Below are 25197 nucleotides of genomic sequence, written 5' to 3'. Positions count from 1 at the left end.
ATTTCAGATCTTATTAAAAGCAGAAATATTTAGACCAGTGGTTTTTAAATCAGCTTAAAGAGTATATTAAAAGAAACAATGAAAAAATGTATCAATATGATAAAAGAAAAAAAATACATTAAAAAAGAACCAAGCAGGTAAAATTGCAATAGTGGAAATAAACAACACAAAGATAAGAAACGTTCAAAAAGGGGGCCACACCTGAAAAAGAAACAAGAAAAGGGCAAAGAAATGGGAAATATAAAAGAAAACTCAGTAGGTGTAAAGAATAGCAACAGTAGTGCTAAAATCATAATAGGAATCACTGAATGGCAAATAAAAAGAGAAAAGTAAATAGTGAAGAAATAATGTAGATAAGTGTACCAGTGTTTTAAAAAGATAAAAAGCCTAGTATTGAAAGTGTCTGTGGAGTGCCAAGAGCAGAAAGAAGGAATCCATACCTGTGCTGGTTTGAATGTATTATGCCCCCCAGAAAAAGCCATATTCTTTGATGCAATCTTGTGGGGCACACGTTTAAGTGCTGATTAGATTGGAATCCTTTGAGTGTTTCCATGGAGATGTGCCCCACCCAACTGTGGGTGATGACTCTGATTGGATAATTTCCATGGAGGTGTTACCCGACCCATTTAGGGTGGGTCTAAATTAAATCACTGGAGCCATATAAATGAGATGACAAACAGAAGGAACTCAGTGCAGCTGTGAGTGACATTTTGAAGAGGAGCTACAGCCAAGAGGGTTACTTTGAAGAATGCACAGAAGCTGAGAGAGTAGCTGCAGATGAGAGACAGTTTGAAGACAACCGTTGAAAGCAGACTTTTGCTCCAGAGAAGCTAAGAGAGGACAAACATCCCAAGAGCAACTAAGAGTGACATTTTTGAGGAACTGCAGCCTAGAGAGGAATGTCCTGGGAGAAAGCCATTTTGAATCCAGAACTTTGGAGCAGATGCCAACCACATGCCTTCCCAGCTAACAGAAGTTTTCCGGACACCATTGACCATCCTCCAGTGAACGTACCCGACTGCTGATGTTACCTTGGACACTTTATGGGCCTTAAGACTGTAACTGTGTAACCAAATAAACCCCATTTTATAAAAGCCAATCCATCTCTGCTGTTTTGCATTCTGGGAGCATTAGCAAACTAGAACAATACCTCAACACATTATACTTAAATTTAAGAATAACAAAGATAAAGAGAAAATTCTAAAAGCTAACAAAAAGAAAAGCATATCATATTAAAGGAATAAGAATCAAATTACTCAAAAGCAACACTGACTGCAAGGAAACAATGAAAGCAGAATTTCCAAATAATTGAAGGAAAAAAGCTTAGAATTTAAAAAGTTTTTTCTAGCCCAAATATGACTCAAGTCTGAGCACTTGATAAATACAGTTGATCCTCATTGTTCACAGATTCCATATTTGCAAATTCACCTACCCACTAAAGTTTGTTCATAATCCCAAAGTCAATAGTCGCAGCTCTTTCACAGTCATTTGTAGACGTACACAGAGCAGCAAAAAATTTTAGTCACCCAACATGCGCATTCCCAGCTGAGGTCAAAAAAGTTGATTGTTAGGTATTGAATAATGTCCCCCACAAAAGGTATGTTCAAGACCCAACCCCTGGTCCAGTGGGTATGAATGCATTTGTAAATAGGACCTTTGAAGATGTTATTAGTTAAGCTGTACCCAAACCGAATGGCCAAAGTCCTTAAAAGCAAAGGAAATTGGACACAGAAAGAGAAGCCATGAGGAGCAGCCAGAAGCTGGGAGTCAAGGGAACCCAGAAGAGAAAGGGGAAGATACTGCCATGTGCATTGCCATGTGACAGAAAAGCCAAGGACCAAGGATCTCCAGCAGCCAGCCTCAGAATGCCACAGTCTTCAGGGAGAAAACATCACCTTGCTGACACCTCAATTTTGGACTTCTCTTAGCCTTAAAACCATGAGCCAATAAATTCCCATTATTTCAACCAACCCACTATATGATATTTGTTTGAGCAGGCAGGGAACTAAAACAGTGACAACCTGTCTTCTTGTTTCAACTCTCATACTATGAACAAGTATCCTTATCACAGAATATTTAGTACCACATTTTTTGCAGTTTTGTGCTTTTTACTGGTGATTTTGCTGTTCAAAATGGCCCCCAGGCATAGAGCTGACATGCTGCCTAATGTCCCAAAATGCAAGAAGGCTGTGATGTACCCTACAGAGAAAATATGTGTTAGACAGTCCACATTCAGGCATGAGTTATAATGCCAATGGCCATGAGGTCAATATTAATGAATCAACTGTATTAAATTAGGTGTCTTTAAACAGAAACAAACATAAAACAAGGTTTTATATTGATCAGTTGGTGAAATATTGTTACCAAAGTCCCACAGTAACGTGACTCTGTATTTCCCCTAGGAGCGATATTTCAGCATTCACTAATTCAGTGTTTGTGGTGACTTCATAGGACCTAACAAACACAAATGAGCATCAACTCTATATTCTCAGGTTTGTAAGGCCTCAAGTGGTTTGCCACACAAAGACCCATGTTGAAAACAATGTGAGGATAAAATTCTCAAATAAGGAAAGAAACAAATACAAGAGATGCTGCAAATATAAATAATAAAAGGGATCAAATACCTTGGCAAAATTGGTTGTTATCTTAATGAGTGAGAGAGACAGAGAGAGAGACAGAAAGAGAGAAAGAAAGCTATTGCCAAAGGAAAAGAGGAAATAATCATAACTCCCTTAAAAGTTTAGATACTATCAGTATGTTAAAGGTTGAGTATGAGGGAAGGGACAAAGAATATAAGAACATGCTAAAACAGTATTTGTCAAAGTGTAGTCTGCCATTGCTGATCTGTAAACTGTTATCAGTCCTTGACAAGATATGGATCCTGCTCTAGAATGTGTATCAACTACATCACTAAACACTGCTTAGTTCAGCTGACATGATTTCCATATGAAGACTTTCTTAATGAAAGAAGCAGCACTTTAATTTACATTCCAGCATAAGAAACTTACCTCATTGTGGGTCAGCACAGACAATTCCTTGATTACCAATTTGAGTAGATATAGCTGTCAATTTAAAAGAAAGGAAGAGTTAAAAATAAGCTTCAGATTGGTCAGGCAAGATGGCAGCATAGAGAGGAGTGGAAGCTAAGTAGACCCCCTGGAACAACTGCAAAATCCAGAAACAACTAGTAAATAATCCAGAATAACTGCGGGGGGGACAAACGAGACCATCCATTCATCATACACCAACCTGAATTGGGAGGAATGCCAGAGAACACAGCATAAAATCTGTAAGTAAAACCTGCGGAACCAGGTCGGGAGACCCCCACCCCCATAGCCCGAGCTGCATAGCCTCGTGGTGCCACAGAGAAGCTCTCTCCCAGCAAGCGAATACAGCTCAGCTGAGCTCCAACTGGGGTTTTAAGTAGCGAGTGTGAACTGCTCACTACAGGTACGCATCCCCAAAAAACAGACAGAGGCTTTGGGTGACGACTGACCTTGGAGAGCCTTGGACTGGGTCTGAAGCGGGCTGTCTGTTTCTTTTTCGGCTCAGTGGAGAAAGCCCCAGTCATTTCCAGTTTCCAGGGCTGTGAAGTGGAGAAGGGTGGAGACAGCACAAGCAGAGAGAGAGAGACCATTGAAATGCTAATGACCTCCACCTGGGGGGTCTGTCTTCTCTAGGAGGAAAGGGGTGGGGCCCTTTCCATTCAGAACCAGACCCCAGAGCCTGGGGGAACACGGCCATACCTCCTCACACCAGTCAAGAATTATAGGCTAACAGGCGTCACCTGCTGGGCAGAAAAGCACAGTGACCCAAGGCATCAAAGGGTGGAGCAATTTTCTAAGACACACCCGCAGGGAAACCAGATACTGAATATTTCTTCCCTCTGGGACCTGAGCCTGTTCTGGTCTGAGAAAACCCGATTTGGATAACCAAGGAAACCATGCCTAGACAACAGAAAATTACAACCTACACTAAGAAAAACAAAGTTATGGCCCAGTCAAAGGAACAAACGTACACTTCAACTGGGATACAGGAATTTAAACAACTAATGCTAAATCAATTCAAAAAGTTTAAAGAAGATATTGCAAAAGAGATAGAGGCTGTAAAGGAAGAACTGGACATATATATGGCAGAAATCAAAAGTTCAAAAAACCTACTAGTAGAATCTATGGAAATGAAAGGCACAACACAAGAGATGAAAGACACAATGGAAACATACAACAGCAGATCTCAAGAGGCAGAAGAAAACACTCAGGAACTGGAGAACAAAACACCTGAAAGCCTACATGCAAAGGAGCAGATGGAGAAAAGAATGAAAAAATATGAGCATCGTCTCCGGGAACTCAAGGATGAAACAAAGTACAATAATGTATGTATCATTGGGGTCCCAGAAGGAGAAGAGAAGGGAAAGGGGGCAGAAGCAATAATAGAGGAAATAATTAATGAAAATTTCCCATCTCTTATGAAAAACATAAAATCACAGATCCAAGAAGCGCAGCGTACTCCAAACAAAAGAGATATGAATAGGCTTACGCCAAGACACTTAATAATCAGATTATCAAATGTCAAAGACAAAGAGAGAATCCTGAAAGCAGCAAGAGAAAAGCGATAAGACTATGTGCGGATCTCTCAGCAGAAACCATGGAGGCAAGAAGGAAGTGGTGTGATATATTTAAGATACTGAAAGAGAAAAACCACCAACCAAGAATCCTGTATCCAGCAAAGCTGTCCTTCAAATATGAGGGAGAGCTCAAAATATTTTCTGACAAACAGACAATGAGAGACTTTGTGAACAAGACACCTGCCCTACAGGAAATACTAAAGGGAGCACTACAGGGTGATAGAAGACAGGAGTACGTGGTTTGGAACACAATTTTGGGAGATGGTAGCACAACAATGTAAGTACACTGAACAAAGGTAACTATGAATACGGTTGAGAGAGGAAGGTGGGGAGCATGTGAGACACCACAAGAAAGGAGGAAATATAACGACTGGGACTGTGTAACTTGGTGAAATCTAGAGTATTCAACAATTGTGATAAAATGTACAAATATGTTCTTTTACGAGGGAGAACAAGCAAATGTCAACCTTGCAAGGTGTTAAAAATGGGGAGGCATTGGGGGAGGGATGCAATCAGCATAAACTAGAGACTGTAACTAATAGAATCATTGTATTATGCTTCCTTTAATGTAACAAAGGTGATATACCAAGGTGAATGCAGATAAGAGGGGGGGATAGGGGAGGCATGTTAGACACCTGACATTGGTGGTATTGTCTGATTCTTTATTCTACTTTGATTTAAGGTTATTTTTCCTTTTGCTGCTTCCTAGCTGTCATTTTTTTTGTTTCCTCTTTCTTTTGCCTCTCTACCTTCTTTGACTCTCCCTCCTGCCTTGTGGAAGAAATGTAGATGCTCTTGCTTAGTATGAGCAGAATGTTCAATTAGGATGAACTTAAATGTTTGGAAATGAACAGGGGTGTTGGTAGCAAGATATGAGAATAACTAACAGCGCTGAATGGTGTGTGAATGAGGTGGAAAGGGGAAGCTCAGAGTCATATATGTCACCAGAAGGAGAGTTGGAGGTCAAAAGATGGAAATGTATAAAACTGAATCCTATGGTGGGCAATGTCCATGATCAACTGTACAAATACTAGAAATCACTTCATGAACCAGAACAAATGTATGACAATACAATTAGAAGTTAATAATAGAGGGGCATATAGGGAAGAACTATATACCTATTACAAACTATATACTACAGTTGGTAGTATTTCAACATTTTTTCATAAACAGTAACAAATGTACTATATCACTACTAGGAGTCAACAATTGAGGGGGGTTGGTTAGGGATAGGGGAGGTTTAGAGTTTCCTTTTCTTTTTTTCTTTTTTCATCTTTCACTTTATTTCTTGTCTGGAGTAATGAAAAGTTTCTAAAAATTGAACAAAAATTAAGTGTGATGGATTCTCAGCTGTATGAGGGTACCCAGGGGCAAGTGATTGTACACTTTGGATCTTTGGATAATTGTATGGTACCTGAACAATCTCAATAAAAATGGAAAAAATAAAAAAAAATAATGCTTCTGGGGGAAAAAAAAAAAAATAAGAGTCAGTGGCAGAGAGATTCCAAAAGGAGACGAGAGGTCACTCTGGTGGGCACTCTTATGCACAATTTAGACAACCCTTTTTAGGTTCTAAAGAATTGGGGTAGCTGGTGGTGGACACCTGAATCTATCAAACTACAACCCAGAACCCATGAATCTCGAAGACAGTTGTATAAAAATGTAGCTTATGAGGGGTGACAATGGGATTGGGAAAGCCATAAGGACCACACTCCACTTTGTCTAGTTTATGGATGGATGAGTAGAAAAATAGGGGAAGGAAACAAACAAACAGACAGACAAAGGTACCCAGTGTTCTTTTTACTTCAATTGCTCTTTTTCATTTTAATTATTATTCTTGTTATTTTTGTGTGTGTGCTAATGAAGGTCTCAGGGATTAATTTAGGTGATGAATGTACAACTATGTAATGGTACTGTGAACAATTGAATGTACAATTTGTTTTGTATGACTGCGTGGTATGTGAATATATCTCAATAAAATGAAGGTTAAAAAAAAAGAAAAAAAACAGAAACAATAAGTTGAGATATTTGAAACTGCTCCAAATATATTCAAAATTAGTGTAAAAGAATATTGACTAAACTTGGAAACACAAAATTCACAAATAAGATTTTATAAATATCCAAAATAGATTGTTTATAAAAGACATACCTAAAGAATAAGGACACACAAAGTTTAAAAATGAAAGAATAGGAAATGGCATACCACACAAATACAGTCAAAAGGAAGTTGTTGTTGTTATATTAATAATGGATGAAATAAATGTTAAAGTAAACTGTATTGTTATGGATAGATAATTCAATTCACTACATAATTCAATTCTCCAAAAAGATAAATTAATTTTAAATATGTATGTACCTTTAAAAAGTGCCTTAATGTATATGAAACAAATTTTATTGAAGCTGCAGGTAGAGGGTAATAAATCAACCATTGTAATGAAAGATTTCAACACAATTCTCTCAATTGTTGATTAAAAAAAAAAAAACAGCAAGGATATAGAAGATGTGAATGACACAATTTAAAATCCTTACCTAATGAACATATACTGAATTCTATACCCAACAATTAGAATAGTATGTAATTTTCTAAAGTACATATGATTATTTATAGACGTGTACTTACCTAGCAATAAAGAAATTATAAAGAAGTTTATAAAAGTAGGCATAAAATTGTTATATACTCATAAAAAAAAAAAAAAAATTTAATTCCCACTTATTTGATTTAAAAAGCCCTGATAAATAATTCAAGGGTTAAAATGAGACCATAATGGAAATTTTTAAATGCCTAGAACTGATTAAGTAAATAACTACATAACAAAATTTGTGTGATGAAGCAAAAGCAGTGGTTCAAGGGAAAGGTATAGCCTTAAACATGAGCATTTTTTTAAAGAATAAAAGAAATCCTCAAAAGTAATGAATTAGTTCTCCATCTTAGAAAGTTAGAAAAAGAACAACAGGATAAAACCAAAGAAAATACAAAGGAAGTGTTAGCAGAAAGAAAAAAAGAAGATAAACATTAACAAAGCCCAAAACTGCTGCCGGAATGCTATACATCAGAAATGGGTTGGCTTTTAACAATGGGGATTTATTAAGTTACGAGTTACAATTCTAAGGCCATGAAAGTGTCCAAATTAAGGCATCAACAAGAGGATACCTTCTCTGAAGAAAGGCTGCTGGCGTTCAGGGTTCCTCTGTTAGATAGCAAGATGCATGGCCAGCTTCTGCTGGTCCTTCACTCCCAGGTTTCATTGCTTTCAGCTTCTGATTCCAGTGGCTTTCTCTCTGAGCATCTGTGGGTTCTCTCTTAGCATCTCTGGGGCATTTCTCTCTCTCTAAGCTCTCTCCAACTGTTTCTGCCTTTTATCCCCTCAGTAAAGGATTAAGACCCACCTTGAATGGGCTGGGTCACTTTTCAATTGAAACAACCTAATCAAAAGTTCCCACCCACAATAGTTCTGTACCCATAAGAATGGATTAAAAGAACATGGGGTTTCCTGGGTTACATAACAGCTCCAAACTATCACACTAACAAATAAACAACTTTGGCAAAATTAATCCAGATCAGAATAGAGAGGACATACCATGATTTTATAAATGAAAGTAGACAGAAAAACTACAGAAAAAATTAGGGGCTAAACCAATAAGAAGACTTCTTCTTCCAACCAAGATGGAAAATTAAGGACTAGCTTTACCTTCCTGCCAGAAACAACTAAAAGAACATTAAAAATATATGAAAAAGTGGTTTTTCAGATATTAGACATCAGGCAATACCCAAGAGTGATCCCTGAAAGAGAGGAAATGAGTGAGGACAGCCCCACAATTACCTCAGCTTACTGTCTAGACGGAATTTTCAGACTCAAAAGGATCTGCAGGAACACTTACACATTGCTAGTGGGGGGTGCAACCACTTTGGAAAATAATTTGATATTATCTTCTAGTTAATTATTTATATAACCTGTAGCCCAGCAATTCCACTTGCAGGTATATATCAAGAGAAACTCTTGCACATGTACAACAGACCAATGTACAAGGTTGTTCTGCCAGCATTGTTCACAACAGCAAAAACCTGGAAACATCACAAATTCCCACCCACAGGAGACTGGATGAATAGATCATTTGATATATACTTAGCAGCGAGAACTAATGAACTACAGATTATGTAAAACTATAAAACTGTAAGAAAAAATATAGGAGGCAAACTTTGGGACCTTGAGCTAGATGAAGAATTCTTACTTGACATCAAAAGCACAATCTATAGAAGGAAAAATTGATAAATTAAACTTCTGCAAAATTTTAAACTTTTGCTCCAAGAAAGACCCTGTTAACATGATGAAAAGACAAGCTAAAGAATGGGAGAAAATATTTGAAAAACACATGTCTGACAAAGGACTATTACATAGAATATGTAAAGAACTCTCAAATATCAACAGTAAAATGCAAATGATCCAAATAGAAAATGGACAAAAGACATGAAGAGACATTTCACCAAAAAGAACATACAGATAGCAAATAAGCATGTAAAAAGATGTTCAATATCATTAGCCATTAGGACACGCAACTTAAAACCACAATGAGATATCACTACACATCTATCAGAATAATGAAAATGAAAAATAGTGACAATACCAAACACAGATGAGGATTGCATAGAAGCTGGATCACTCAGACATTGCTGGTGAGAATGTAAAATAGTACAGCAACTCTGGAAAATAGTTTGGCAGCTTATTAAGAAAACAAAATATGCAGCTACCATATAATCCAGCAATTGCACTCCTCTGTACTTGTTCCAGAGAAATGAAGACTTATGTTCACAGAAATCTGTACATGGATGTTTTTAGTGGATAGCCCCAAACTGGAAACAACCCAGAAGTCCTTCAATGGTGTGATGGTTAGGTTCATGTGTCAACTTGGCCAGGTGATAGTACCCAGCTGTCTGGTCAAGCAAACACTGGCTTAACAATTGCTGTGAGGATGTTTGTGGCTGGTTAATAAATCAACGGGCTGGTTTATTAAATCATCAGTCAATTGACTGCAGCTGTGACTGATGACTCGCCAAAGGGCGTGTCTTCCACAATGAGAGAATGCAATTGGCTGGATTTAATCCAATCAATCAGTTGAAGACTTTTAAGCATGACAGATAGAGGACCTTCACTTCTTCTTTAGCTGTCCAGCAAAGTGTTTACTGAGGAGTTCGTCGAAGTTGCCAGTTCATTTTCTGAGAAGTTCATTGGACACATTCGTCAAAGATCCCAGTTCATTTCCTGAGGAGTTCGTAGAAGTTGCCAGTTCGTTTCCTGAGGAGTTCATCAGACATCTTCCTTGGAGTTGACAGTTTGCTGACTGCTCTACAGAATTTGGACTTCTGCATACCCACAGTTGTGTGAGTCACTTTTATAAATGTTATAGTCATAGACACCTCTCATTGATTCTGTTTCCCTAGAGAACCCTAATTAATACAAGTGGAATACTACTCAGCAATAAAAAGGAATGAGATACACACAACAATCTGGATGAATCTCCAGGGAAGTATGCTGACAAAAAAAAGCCAATCCGAAAAGGCTATTACTGTATGATTCATTTATAAAACTTCCTTGAAATGAAAAAATTATAAAAATGAAAAACAATTTAGTAGTTACCAAGTAAGGTCAAGGAGATGACAGAAGCAGGAGGGAAATAGTGTGGCCATAAAAGGGCAACAGGACTGACCTTTGTGGTGATGGAAATTTCTGTATCTTGGCTACATCAATGTCAACATCCTGGTTGTGATATTGTACTACAGTTTTAGCAGATGTTACCACTGGAGGAATCTGAGTAAAGAGTACATTAGATCTCTCTGCGTTGTTTCTTACAACTGAATGTTAATCTAGAATTACCCCAAAATAAAAGACTCCGTTTTTTTTAAAAAAGCCATGGAGTGATAAACACGAATTTCAGAATGATGTTTAGCTTGGGTAGAGGGACGCAAGGGATGGGAAAAGATAATAAATACCTTGTAATTAGTTGTAGGTTATTGGTAGCAAGATCCTAGCTTTTCTTTGGGGTGGTAGGTTTTGAGGTCCTTATTATATAATTAAAAATAATTAATAATAATTAAATAATTAAAAGCAAAAAGTTGATAAAAGATAGTGGTTTTACATGGGAATGTATAACAGTGAATCTTGTGGACAATGATTAACTGTACAAATATAAAAAAAGTTCTTTCATGAACTAGAAAAACTGTATGACACTATTACAAGAAGTTAATAATAGAGAGGTATATGGGGGAAATGTACCTATTGCAAACTATGCACTATAGTTAACAATAATATTTTAATATTCTTTCATCAGTGGTAACAAATGTACCACACCAATACTATTGGTCAATAATAGGGGGAGATAAGGGGCATAGGAGGATTTAGGTTCTCCTTTTTATCTTCATTTCTTTTCTGGAGTAATGAAAATGTTCTAAAATTGATCATGGGGATGTATGCACAACTATGTGATGATACTGTGAGCCAGTGATCGTACACTCAGATGGTTTGTATGGTGTGTGAATATACGTAATAAAACTGCATTTAAAATGATAGTGGTTTTAAATGTCATCTCTCTCAGGGTCTTATATTCCCTATAAGATGTGGTAGCTAGGCAATGTTATGCCTTTACCTGTTTCATTTTCCTTTCAAGTATGGAGAGAAGCTTGTATCCAGGTGGAACCATGTGAATGAGCTCCAGCCAATGAAGGGCACCACTTCCAGGCCTGGCCATAAAACATCCTTTACAATCTTCTATCATCTTCCTCCTCCATTCTTAAAGTGGCAGTTATATGATATATAAAGTCCAGATAATTAAGTTCCCTCCTTGAAGCAAAAGCACCCAGGAGACCTCCTGACCAAGAATATCTCAATTGGATTTTTCAAGAGTTAGAGAGAAACCTTCTTTGAGTTCAGCCACTGAAATATGGGTGTTTATTTATTACTAAAACATAGCCTGGCATAACCTGACTAATGTAGTATTTTTTAATGAATTTTTTATTGTCAACTTTAAAATATATACATAACAGTGACAACTTTCAAAGTATGATTTAACAAGTAAGTTAGAAAATAAATTTCAAAGAATGTCATGGGTCACAGTTCCACAACTGCAGCTGTTTCCATTGTTGTAAAATATAACATACATACAGAAAGGTGTTAACTTTTGATGTACAACTCAACAAGCAGTTATATAGGTAATTTCAAAAATTGTTATGGGTTACTCTTCCACAGTTTTAGTTCTTTCCTTGTTATGCAATATAGGGTATATATAGAAAGGTGAAGACTTTCAAAGCACAATTCAAGGAGTAGCAATAGAGCAAATTTCAAGGCTGTTACAGGGTACAGTTCCACTATGTTATGTACCTCCCTCCAGATATTCCAACATCCCAATAGCTAAAAATATACATATATTTATATAAAGTTTCAGTATTTAAAGAACTTTGTTAAATCTAATCTTGTTTGTTACTACCCTTTCCTTTCACTTGCTCTTTCCCCATCTTCAGGGGTGTCTAGGCAGTGAGCACCAGCCGTGTCCTTTTAAAATATATTTTCTAGGTGTGGGGAATTAAGTGATTAATTTGGGGTAGGGTGGAGAGGTTGTATTTACATCACTCCCTTCCCCCAACCACTTAAATACTGCCATGCAGCTTTTTGTTGGCTGTGACTTTTCACGGAGCACATGAAACTGCCTGTCCCTAACACATATTTTTCTTTCTGGCAATACCAGGAATTTCTCCTCTTGCAATAACCTGCTTTTCCCCTTTGGTATCTTTCTCCTCTCCCTATTTTTTGTTTAATTTTATTTTGAAATAAATTCAAACTTACAGGAACAGTTGCAAAAACAATACAAACCCCATACACAGAACTCCAGCATACCCAACCCCCTTCCCCTGATACCCAATCCACCAACTTTAACATCCTGTCACACCACCATTTCTTTCTTTCCCCCCCTCACTATCATCCATCATCTATTGCTCTGTCTTCTGAACATATGAGAGCAAGCTGCACACATCCTTGAACAAACAATATAATTCACATATACATTTCCCATGAATAAGAACGTTCTTTTATGCAATCTCATTAAGCACAGCTAAGAAGTTCAAGAAATTCAACATTGATAAAAAGCTTACATTCTATATTTCCTTTTTTTTTTTTCCCTTATGTCCCAGCTGTGTCCCTTTGAGCCTCCTCTCCTCCATCCTCAGATCCCATTCAGGATCAGCCTTGGCATTTAATTGTCGTTATCTATTTAGACTGTCCTTTTTTTTTTTTTTTCAATTGTGGAAACATATATACAGCCTAAATCTTCCCATTCCAACCCCTCCCTAGCAGTCCATTAATGGGATTAATCACATTTAGAATGTTGCAATGCCATCACCTTCCCACCATCCATTACTAGAAATTTCCCTTCACCCCAAACAGAAATCCTATACTCATTTCTTAATTCCCCATTGCCCCTTCCCCCACTTCTCATAACCCACACTCTACTTTTCATCTCTATGGTCATATTCTCTGATACTTTCTTTGTGTTTACCGTGGGGCTTAAATTTAACCTGTTAAATCTATAACAATCTTGTTTTTCTTGATACCTACTTAACTTCAATAGGACACGTAAACTATGTTCCTATACTCCTCCATTCCCCCACCTTTATGTAGTCCTTGTCAAAAATTACATATTTTACATTGAGTCCAAAACCACTGATTTCTCATTACAGTTTATGTATTTTAGATCCTGTAGGAAGTAAATAGTGGAGTTACAAATCAAAAATACAGTAGTATTGGTATTTATATTTACCATGGGATCTTTACTGGAAATCTTTATTTCTTCATGTGGTTTCAGTCAAATGTTTAGTGTCCCTTCCTTTCAGCCTGCTCAACTCTCTTTAGCATTTCTTATAGGACTGATCTACTGGTGATGAAGTCCCTCAGCTTTTGATTATCTGGGAATGTTTTCATCTCCCCCTCATTCTTACCCTCCAGGTGTTTGTGAATTTTCTAAGTCTCTGATGGTTATTGATTTCTATTTGTATTCCATTGTGGTCAGAGAATGTGCTTTGAATAAATACATTTTTTTTTAAATTTATTGAGGCTTGTTTTATGTCCCAGCGTATGGTCTATTCTGGAGAAAGATCCATGATCACTAGAGAAGAATGTGTGTCCTGGTGATTTGGTATGTAATGTTCTATATATGTCTGTTAAGTTTTTCTATATCTTTCTCTCCTTTCTTTGTTTCTCTGTCAGTAGGGCTCCCTTTAGTATCTGAAATACGGCAGATCTTATCTGAAATAGGGCAGGTCTTTTATTAGCAAAATCTGTTAGCATTTGTTTGTTGTGAAAAATTTAAGCTCTCCCTCAAATTTGAAGGAGAGTTTTGCTGGATAAAGTATTCTTGGTTGGAAGTTTTTCTCTCTCAGAATTTTAAATATGTCATGCCACTGCCTTCTTGCCCCCATGGTGGCCGCTGAGTAGTCACTACTTAGTCTTATGTTGTTTCCTTTGTATGTGGTGAATTGCTTTTCTCTTGCTGCTCTCAGAACTTGCTCCTTCTCTTCAGTATTTGATGGTCTGATCAGAATATGTCTTATAGTGGGTTTATTTGGATTTATTCTATTTGGAGTTCTCTGGGCATTTATGCTTTGTGTATTTATATTGTGTAGAAGGTTTAGGAAGTTTTCCCCAACAATTTCTTTGAATACTCTTTCTAGACTTTTACTCTTCTCTTCCCCTTCTAGGACACCAATGAGTCTTAAATTTTGACTTTTCATTTTATCTATCATATCCCTGAGATACATTTTGATTTTTTTCATTTTTTCCCCATTCTTTCTTTTGTTCTTTCATTTTCCATTCTGTGGTCCTCAAGGATGCTGAGTCATTGTTCAGCTTCCTCTAATCTTGTATTATGAGTATCCAGAGTCTTTTTAATTTGGCCAACAGTTTCTTTTATTTCCATAAGATCTTCTATTTTTTTATTTACTCTTGCAATTTCTTCTTTATGCTCTTCTAGGGTCTTCTTTATGTCCTTTATATCCTGTGCCATGCTCTTCTTCATGTCCTTTATATCCTGTGCCATGCTCTCATTGTTTGTCTTTAGTTCTTTGATTAATTGTTCCAAGTACTGTGTCTCTTCTGATCTCTTGATTTGGGTGTTTGGGTTTGGGTTCTCCATATCATCTGGTTTTGTCATATGCTTTAAGATTTTCTGTTGTTTTTGGCCTCTTGGCATTTGCTTTACTTGATAGGGCTCTTTCGGGATATAAAAATACCGATCTCTAATTTATCAGATCTACAGCTTGGTGGCGTACGCTTTCTCTAACTAACCAGCAGATGGCATCCGTGAGTCATCTATTCCCCTGAAGTCAGTTCTCCCGAACTTTGTCATTGTGGTGTGTGGGGATCTTATTCTTGTGGGGTTCAATTGGTGCACTAAGTTTGGGTGTGTTGTTGGTGCTGTCCCCCTGAATGTGGGGCGTGTGTCTGGGTGGTTAGGGAGGCAGGGCAGCTTTAATAATCAAACCTCCTAGGTGTTCCTGGAGATTTAAGGCTGTTGCAAGAGTCTAAGCCTTCATTTCAGTATTGCCACAGATTGTCTCTGCCACTGACCCACAAGTCCTTGGTATTGGCTATGGGTCCCCGGGATTTCCAAGCAGGTCCCCCTTCTCAGCTGTGCTCTTCCAGGACCTCTGCTGAGGGAAGGTTGTGCCATGTCACAAGTGTGCACCAGCCCTCCAGGGAAGCCCTGGGCTGCTGGGCCATGCAGTGGCGTTCCCAGCCTGTCGTTTCAGAATGCAGACTCCTGGTTTTACCAAATGCACGGCCCCTGTGGATTTATCAGACCTTGTCTGGCTGGTGCATAGCTGGAACTGGTGTTCTGGGTCACTTTCTGGCTTTTATCTAGTATTTTTCACGGAGGTGTTTTTTTGCCCTGTCTCACCCAGCCGCCATCTTAGGTTCTCCCTTGACTATGTAGTATTTTAAATGACAGAGAAGATGGTGGAAACTCACTAGTGAAGACTAAGAACTTGCAATTATTCAATTGCTGAAATCTGAGAGAAATGTCCACTATTTGCCAAACCTTTAGAATTGGATTGAGAAATATAATTGGTTGCTCAAGAATGTGTTGGCATTGGGTTTCAGAAAGCCGGCTGACTTAAAAGAAGGTAGAAAGATGCTTTGCCCCTCCCCGCTGTCTGTCCTGGCTTGGGAATGCAAAGGCACTGCCAAACAAAAACAGAGCGGCTGTTCGTCTACTCCTACAGTGCTGCTTGCAAAGCAGCTTTTGAGGTCTGTTCCCTCCTCCTCCACTTCCATCCCATCATCATCAGATTTTTTTTTAAGAAAAAGAACTTTACAGATACATTGAAACCTTTTTCGTAACTGGGGGGGGGGGCTGTTCTACACGGTATGTCATGGGAACACAGGCTCAGGAACAACAGAAACTTTCAGCAAATGACTGCTTTATTACTTAACAGCCCAAAGGTCCAAAAGAGCAGAGAAAGAGATCCCATCATGGCCAGTCTCCCTGGGAAGCCAAACTACTTGCGTCAGTGTCCGTGAATGGCAGTGCCACATGCACCACTTCATGTCGGACAGCAGAGAAAAATCTGTGCTGCCAAAGGTGGGGTATTTATATTACCCAGGGGGAGGGGGCCCTGAACTGAGAGTTCCCACCCTGATAAGCAGCTGGGGCTGTTTATTCCCAGTTTCCAACTTCAAGCCATGGTCAGGCCCTTTCATTAGATCTAACATCTCCCCCTGGGCTGCCTAATGGAAACATACTGAAACAATAGAAAAGGAGGAGAGTAGGAAGAAGTAGGCGAGGGCTAGGAGATGGCCAGAGCAGGTGTCTGTGACTTCCCAGCAGTAACTTCCCAAATCCTTTACCCCTCCCTATTCCCCTGCTTTGAAGATTGTGTCTATTTCTGTCCACATTGTTATGCTTTTTACTACATGTATATTTGCCCTAAAATAATATATATTAATATAGAGTATTTTTAAATATTTACATAAAAGCTGTATTTTGAATCTTTCTGCAGAATATTTTTTCAATTAATAAACTAATTTTTCTATATTTATTCATGCTGATGCTTACAATAGTTTATTCACTTTAACTGCTATATCTATTCAATATGCCACAATTTTTATTTGTTCCTTTACTAATATGTTGCATATACACTTTGTCTATTACAAGTACTATTCCAAAGAGCATATTTGTAAGCATTGTCTTCAATCTTATTAGAAATGGTCAAATTGGTCTCCTTTATGGCATATCAATTTGTATTGCTGCCAGCAGTGTATAGAGTTTCTAGTTTCCCTCATCTTCAATAATACTTGATTTTTTAGACTTTAACTTTTTATTTTGAAATAATTTCAAACTTTCAGGACAGTTGCCAAAATAATACAAATCCCATACTGAGAACTACAATATACCCCTATCCCCACCACCAGATACCCAGATCCACCAATTTTAACATTTTACCACATTTTCTGTATCATTCTATCATCTATCTATCTATCTATCTATCTATCTATCTATCTATCTATTTATATATCTATTTTCTGAACATTTGAGAGCAGGTTGCACACATCAAACTCCTTGAATACATAATACTTCCATGTAAATTTCCTAAGAACAAGGATATTCATTTATATAATCATCTTTAATGCAGTGAAGTTCAAGAAATTTAGCATTGATATAAACCTTACATTCTATATTTCAATTTTTTCTTATGTTCCAAAAATGTACTTTTGAATTTTTCTCCTTCATTCTTAAATCCCATCCAGCATTTAATTGTCATCTCTTCAGTTTCTCTCTTTTTTTTCAATCGTGGAAACATACACACAACATAGAGCTTCCCATCCAAATCCCTCCTAAGCATAATGTTCACCATGATTAATCACATTCATAGCATTATAGTACCTTCACCACCGTGCATTACTAAACCTTCCCTTCAGCCCAACAGAAAACCTAAACACATTTTGCATTAACTCCCATGGCCACTGCAAGCCACTCCTGGTAATCTGTACTCTACTTTCTGTTTGCCCTGAACTTCCACGTTCTCTGATATTTTCTTTGTGGTCACCATGAGGCTTAAATTTAACATCCTAAATCTGTAGCAATCTTGTTTTCTTTGATACCAGCTTAACTTCAGTAATATCTGAACACACTGCTAGTTTTTTTTAAAAAATTGTATCTTCTTATTCAGTTTATACTCCATCCTAAAACCCTCTTTAAATCCCAAAATTAAAATATACGTATGAATTTTGTATTATGCCATCTGTGTGGTTCTGTCTTCTGATAGCTCAACAGTGATAATAGTATCAAAAATCTTTTATTTATTTCTGAAGCTGAACTTTCATTAAGTGACCAAACTGCTGGTGATAAATATCAATCAGTAAGAAACCTAAGGTTAAATGCTGTCCAAAATTCACCCAGAAACTGAGGAACAAAGCTCATTTATTCCTTAATTAATCCAACAAATATTATTTTGAATTCTATTTCCCCTAGAATGAAGGACTGGACCAGAAGATCTTAAATAGAATAACTTCAAGAGAATTTTTTAATATTTAGAGGAAAAACAATATTTTTAAATTATATTTTCTAAATAAGTAATATAAAGAATGTTAAAAATTAATGCATAAAAATGTTAAATAATGGCTTATGTTGTTAAACAAATGGCTGCAGGTATCAGCAAAACATTGGAACTCTTCTACTTGGAACTCGATGAGAACATAAGGGACTGCTGGGGTGGGAGCAGGAGATATGGCTTTGCTTTTTTAAATCCCAGGGATTAGTCATAATAATTTAAGAAGTTAATCCAGAGTGTTTCACTAAAGAATTTTTTAATGGAGGAAAAGAGGTAAGCTACTTATGTTCTTCAGAGGTGCTATAAATATCACTATGACATTGCACTCTAATGATCAGAATTGATCTTTATTTTTCTGAGCCAAGTGCATTTCCCATAAAACAAAATAAATTTCCTTTAATTCTCTGCCTTTGAAAAGATTCAGATATTTCTTCTGAATAAATTTCATAAAATATATGAAACATCAGTAAAATATTTCAGGAAATACTTCCACCAGGAAAGAAATTAACCCTATGTGTAACAGGATAAATTCTATAGTATATGCTGGTACAGAAAAAAAAAAAATAGTTTTTGTAAATGGATATTTTTCCTGAATATTCTAGATTATATTTTTTAAACAGAAGAAAATGAAGAAATTTGAATTTCACATTGTTCTGGCATCAACTATGCAAAATTAGTGTAAATTTTTTTCATTTCCATTGCATATGGAACCTCTCTCTTGTTTTTGCATTTCAAGAACTGAATGACTGTTGAATGCAAAACAAAATCAGCATCCAACTTACAAAAACTCAAATGGAATCATAAATAGTCTTATGAATGTTTGGAATTTTAGCTGGGCTATTTGATTACTGACCATATTTTTCCAATTATTTCTTCTTTAAATAGCTTGAAAGAATTTATCCAGTGGCTCCTGCTTTCCTGCCAATTGTCTACTTCACTATAATTGTCCCTTGTTGCCTCTATGTATAATGTGTCAATTTTCAGGACCAGTCAATAAAAAATTGGATGAGCAAGTCATGTGTGTGGTGGTGGCAGAGGGAGATGTGGGGGGAGGGTGGTTGCTTTTCAAATTTCCCAAGGATGAGATGAATGTTTTTCCTCTTCAGAAGTTTCCTAGAATGTCAGTAGTAAGTAGACATACCCTGTGTATTTACAGTTAACTGTTCAATTTAAACATGTTCTGTCTTCCTGCTCTTTGCCTGCAAGGAACAGCATCACAGCAACAGAATTTTTTCAGCACTGTGAACTTTGTATGGATTCTCACTGAATTGCGTTGAACTGTTTTTCTTTTTCCTACCTCGCTAATCTTTAAGATTTTTGTGAAGTATTTCCCCATTACCATTTTTATTCCTTCTAAGGTTTTTTAATATTCCATTTGTTCTCAGTTCCTTTTCTCAACTCGTAATCCCTACTACTTCTATTTTTTAAATTTCTGTATCATGGGTTTTAGCCTTTTATGTTAATTTTTAATCTCTGTTACTTTAATATCTTTAATCTTTGACTTTATATTTTATTTTAAATTATCTATTTTATCTATACTTTTACTTCTTAACCTCTTGTCTTTATTGAGATTTAATTGTTGTCTTTAGATTACATTTTTCCCTTTAATTTCTTCCCATCTCTCAAATTTTTGTTTTAATCTCATAATTTTCTATAGTGACAGGTAAGAATCCTTCTGTTGCACGTAACAGAGACCCACTCAAAATGGCTAAAGCAAAATAAAGGGAGGAGGTGATATATTAACTCACATTACTGAAAATACCACCTTTAGGCTTGGTTTCAGGCATAGCTAGATTAAAAGTTTCAAAACATTCATCAGGACGCAGTTTACTCCATGCTTCCTCTATATTGCTCGATTCTGGATAGACTCCCCCACCCTCATCCAGTCTGTTGTCTGTCTAGCTTTGTACCTCGTTTTATCAGAACTCCTTTCTTTGGACCTAATTCAGTCCCAGGAAGGTGATGGATCTAGTTTCCCTGCCAAGCTACTCTCCATACACACAGAATCCCTTTTTGATGATTTCACAACTTTGATTTACCCAACACACCCAAGAATAGAATTAATCATGTGTGGTGAACTGAATGACATGCATAAATTTAAATGACCTCTCTCTTCTTTCTATTTTGCAGGAATCCTTTACTGGCACTTTGGGGGTGGTTTCTACTGCTTAAATATATATGTGAGGAATTATATCAAATTTCACTGGCCAAGCCATTGTTCATTGCCTCTTGACTTAATGCCTTCACAGTTATATAAGCGCCAGGCCCCATGGTTCAGCACTGAGCCAAAAACATGCCACATCTACATGACACTAAAGAACTTAACCTTGAAACGCATCTCACCAAATGGAACCCAATTCCGTGCCAAGAGTTTTGCAGGCATCTGTCACAACATTTATCTCCCTTCAAGCAAAAGCACCAGCAGCTCACAGTGATTTTTTACCTCTGAGCTCTGGTCTAAACTTTTCCACTCCATCTTCTATAGGTCTTCCTCCAAATGCATAGAAAATGTTCCCTCCTCAAGGCCACCAAATCCACATCCCACCTTCTTTCCATTATGGGTTTCCCTAGTACACCCTACAACATTTATTCTGCCCACTAGTAAGAAGCTCCTCTGACACATATAGAGTTAACAGAAATATTTCTGAACTATTTCTTAACTCAGTTTTCTGTTCCACCAGTATTATACTGCCTTAGTTATTTTAGTTTTAAATTGTGTGAGTTCTTTTTAAAGTAATATATGTACATAGTATAGTAAAAAAAAAAAGTTCAAAGGGTATAGTGAAAAGTACATTTCCTTCTCACCCCAACCCCCAATCCCTAATCCCACTTCCCCAGAAATAAGTGCTAAAAAGTTTCCTGTATTCTGCAAGACATTGTCCTCTATTTATACAGATAAATGAGAGAGGGGGGGAGGGGAGAAGGAGGAGAAGGAGAAGACAAAAAGATGATGATAATGATGATGATGCTAAATAGATGACAGGTAGGTAAGTAGATAGAGATAACCAGTTTATTGAGAAGTATCAACTCTGTGGAGTTTAAATTGAGATGGTTTTATGTTTTCCAATCACTAAATTCAACTGAGCTCTAAAGAATCCCCTTCCTCCTCCTATAAACCTCTTGGCCTTGTCCTATAACTTGTTTACCACTTTCAATTAAAGTTCCCTTTAGTTCAATTTAAACCTTCTATTTCGTATCCAATTTACATGTCATCTCTCTTCCTTCCAATTAAGATGTGGCATTGCCTCAAGGGACTTGGAGTTGGGAAGAGGGTCGTCTCTTTAATTAGGTGGAGGAAGGAGAGACTGGTTCCTTTCCTGGATCAGACATCCCTGGGATTTGGGGTGGGGTTGGAGAGAAGGAATCAGAGAAGGGAGCCTCTTATTATTGGCAAACAATGCATGTTTGCAGGGCTCCCTTGGTCTTGCTCTTTCTCAAACTATTTCCACCTGCTACTTGTGGCCTCTGCTGGTGTGGAGGTCTCCCCAACAGCTGAGATGACTTTCATGGAATGGTGCTCAGCTTCCCCATGTTTTCCTGTATTGTTGAGAGCCACCTCAGGAAAGGGCAGTTGTGTCTCCCTTCAGCCTCACTAAACGACAAGGTGCCCAACTCCCTAATACATCCACTCAGACTACAGGCTGCCCAGACGACCGTGTGGCCTGTACTCTCAACTCTCCCTCATGCTCATTTACATGGAGATGCGGTATCCTGCCAATTCATCTCCCATTTCTCCAAAGGACACAGGGAGCTGTGGGCGGGGCTGCCCTTTTCCTCTTCCCATACAAACTACACCACATTCCTTCTCACCTCTTTCCAGTGGATGAACTTGGAGGCCTCCTGCTTGCAGAAATCTCTACGTAAGTAGTAGTTCTTGGGGTCAGAGTGCCTCCAAACCCTTGGATCACCTGTCACGTTCTCCCAAGATGTGGCCACCACCCCAATAGTAATACCATGTGGGCCTCCAGATTTAACCATTTCCATCCAGAAGAAGAAAGGCCAGCACCCTCCTCCCTTCTTACAAGATGCTTATCCCTTTGAGTGAGTCTCCTGGAGCCCCTTCATTTTTCCATGAGAGGGGGAACCTTGATCACCTGGCTTCTTCCCTAATCTTATAATATAAACAGTTGGGGACAAGCAGGACTGATGGTTGTGGATAGCAACACTAGTTCAGCCCCTCTTGGTAAGCCCAAAGGGAAGTCCCAGACCTAAGTGTTCAGAGCTCTCTTGTAGGTGGAGAATTAGCACTTTTTGTTCTCAACTTTGGGCCTCATTCACCATTTGGGAAGTGTTCTGGTTTGAATCTATTATGTCCCCCACAAAAGCCATGTTCTTTTAATCCAATCTTGTGGATATGGACTTATTATGGATGGTATCTTTTAATTAGATTGTTTCCATGGAGATGTGACCCACCCAACTGTGGGTGAGACCTTTTGATTAGATTATTTCCATGGAGGTGTGACCCTGCCCATTCAAGGTGGGTCTTGATTAGTTTACTGGAGTCCTCAAGAGAGCTCAGAGGCCACCACAGACCCAGACACTTGGAGATGCAAACAGAAAGATGTTTGGAGATGATAAGCTAAGAGATGAAGCCCCAGAGTTTGCCCCAGAGAAGCTAAGAGAGAAACGCCCCGGGAGAATAAGCTAGGATGCACAGGAGTTGAGAGAGAGAAGTAAAAACAGAAGCCCAGAGACATTTTGGAGAAAGCCACTTTGAAACCAGAGCCCAGGAGCAAAGGACCAGCAGACGCCAGCCACATGCCTTCCCAGCTGACAGAGGTGTTCCGGATACCACTGTCCTTTCTTCAGTGAAGGTATCCTCTTGTTGATGCCTTAGTTTGGACACTTTTATGGCTTAGAACTGCAAAAATTTGTATCCTAATAAATCCCCTTTATAAAAGCCAATCCATTTCTGGTATTTTGCATTCTGGCAGCTTTTGCAAACCAAAACAGGGAGTAATAAGAAAATCCCAACTCCATAGGCATGTATATTTTACAAAATTTTATTCAAAAGTGCAAAAAAAATGTAGTTCGTTTTGACTCTAACTGTTCTGGACATAACCGAACTGATTCCTCATCAGACTCCAACTTCTTAGTAACAGAACCAAAATCATCTTTTAGTCCTTTCTGGTTTGAAACTCTGTCCAATTCCTTAATTTAAAAAGTCCCTTTGATTGGTGGTTTGATGGATTGAGCCCTCTACCACGGAATTTGCCCTTGGGAAGACTGTTGTTGCAAAGGAGAGGCTAGGCCTCCCTATAATTGTACCTAAGAGCCTCCTCCCGAATGCCTCTTTGTTGCTCAGATGTGGGCCTCTCTCTCTACTTAAGCCAACTTGAAAGGTGAAATCACTGCCCTCCCCCCTACGTGGGATCAGACACCCAGGGGAGTGAATCTCCCTGGCAACGTGGAATATGACTCCCGGGGAGGAATGTAGACTCGGCATCATGGGACAGAGAACATCTTCTTGACCAAAAGGGGGATGTGAAAGGAAATGAAATAAGCTTCAGTGGCAGAGAGAATCCAAAAGGAGCCGAGAGGTCACTCTGGTGGGCACTCTTACGCACACTTTAGACAACCCTTTTTAGGTTCTAATGAATTGGGGTAGCTGGTGGTGGATACCTGAAACTATCAAACTACAACCCAGAACCCATGAATCTCGAAGACAGTTGTATAAAAATGTGGCTTATGAGGGGGGACAGTGGGATTGGGGGGGGCCATAGGGATCACACTCCCCTTTGTCTAGTTTGTGGATGGATGAGTGGAAAGGTGGGGGAAGGAAACAAACAAACAGACAAGGGTGCCCAGTGTTCTTTTTTACTTCAGTTGCTCCTTTTCACTTCAATTATTATTCTGGTTATTTTTGTGTGTGTGGTAATGAGGGTGTTGGGGATTGATTTTGGTAATGAATGTACAACTACGTAATGGTACTGTGAACAATCAAATGTACGATTTGTTTTGTATGACTGTGTGGTATGTGAATATATCTCAATAAAATGAATAATTAAAAAAAAAGTCCCTTTATGTAATGTTCAATCTCTTTGGATAACTGCTCAATGTTTTGCTGCAATGATTATCGATGTATATATTTTTTCTGCCCATATACAAGTATGTCATAGAATAAGTTTCTAGAAGTGAAACTGGTGAATCAAATGTGACTCATTATTTGACAACTTGCTAGGAACTCATTCAATGATACATTAATTTAAAAAATAGCAAAATTAATCACTGCCCTTGTGGAGCTTACATTCTCATGGAGAGAGATGAACTTTAAAAACATGATAAATAAATCAGTCATATAGTATGTTGGAGGGTAATAATTGCTATGTAAATAGAGAAGTGAGAAAGGGAATGGGATCAGGAGGTTGCAATTTTAAATTGAGGGGTCCTGGAAGGTCTCATTGAGGTGACATTTCAGCAAAGACCTGAAGGAAGTGAGGAATTTTGCCTCACGGGTATCTAGAAGACTATTCCACAAAGAGGGAACATCCAGTGCAAAGGACCTAAAATGAAAGGATCACTGGCATGTTCAAGAAAAAGCAAGGAGGCCAATGTGGCTGGAGCAGTCAGAACAAAAGGAACAGAATAAGAGAGAAGATTAGAGAGGTGGTGGGGTCATTTTGGAGATTTGGATGTTTGCTCTTAGTGAGATGGGAAGTCAATGGAAGGAGTGACAAGACAGGTGATATGATCTGGCTTTTGTTTAAAAGACTCACTCTGGATGTGGGTTGAAAACAGACTTTGGTGGGGCAAGGGCAGAAGCTGGGAGGCAGAGAAGAGACTGTTACAGCAATCCAGGTGCGAGTTGGCTCAAATGTGGGTGGAAGAAGTGGAAGTTTTAAAAATGCAATCAGATTCTAGCTATATTTTGAAAGTATGTGATAGAGGTTGCCAAATTGCCCTCCAAGATGGTTGTGCCAATTTATCTGCACACTAACAAAGAAAAGTTCTTGTTTCCCCAAACCCTGGCCAATACAGAACT

The sequence above is a fragment of the Choloepus didactylus genome, chromosome 1, assembly GCF_015220235.1.
Source record: "Choloepus didactylus isolate mChoDid1 chromosome 1, mChoDid1.pri, whole genome shotgun sequence".
Lineage (NCBI taxonomy): Eukaryota > Metazoa > Chordata > Mammalia > Pilosa > Megalonychidae > Choloepus > Choloepus didactylus.
Note: the sequence above shows the minus strand (reverse complement) of the source record.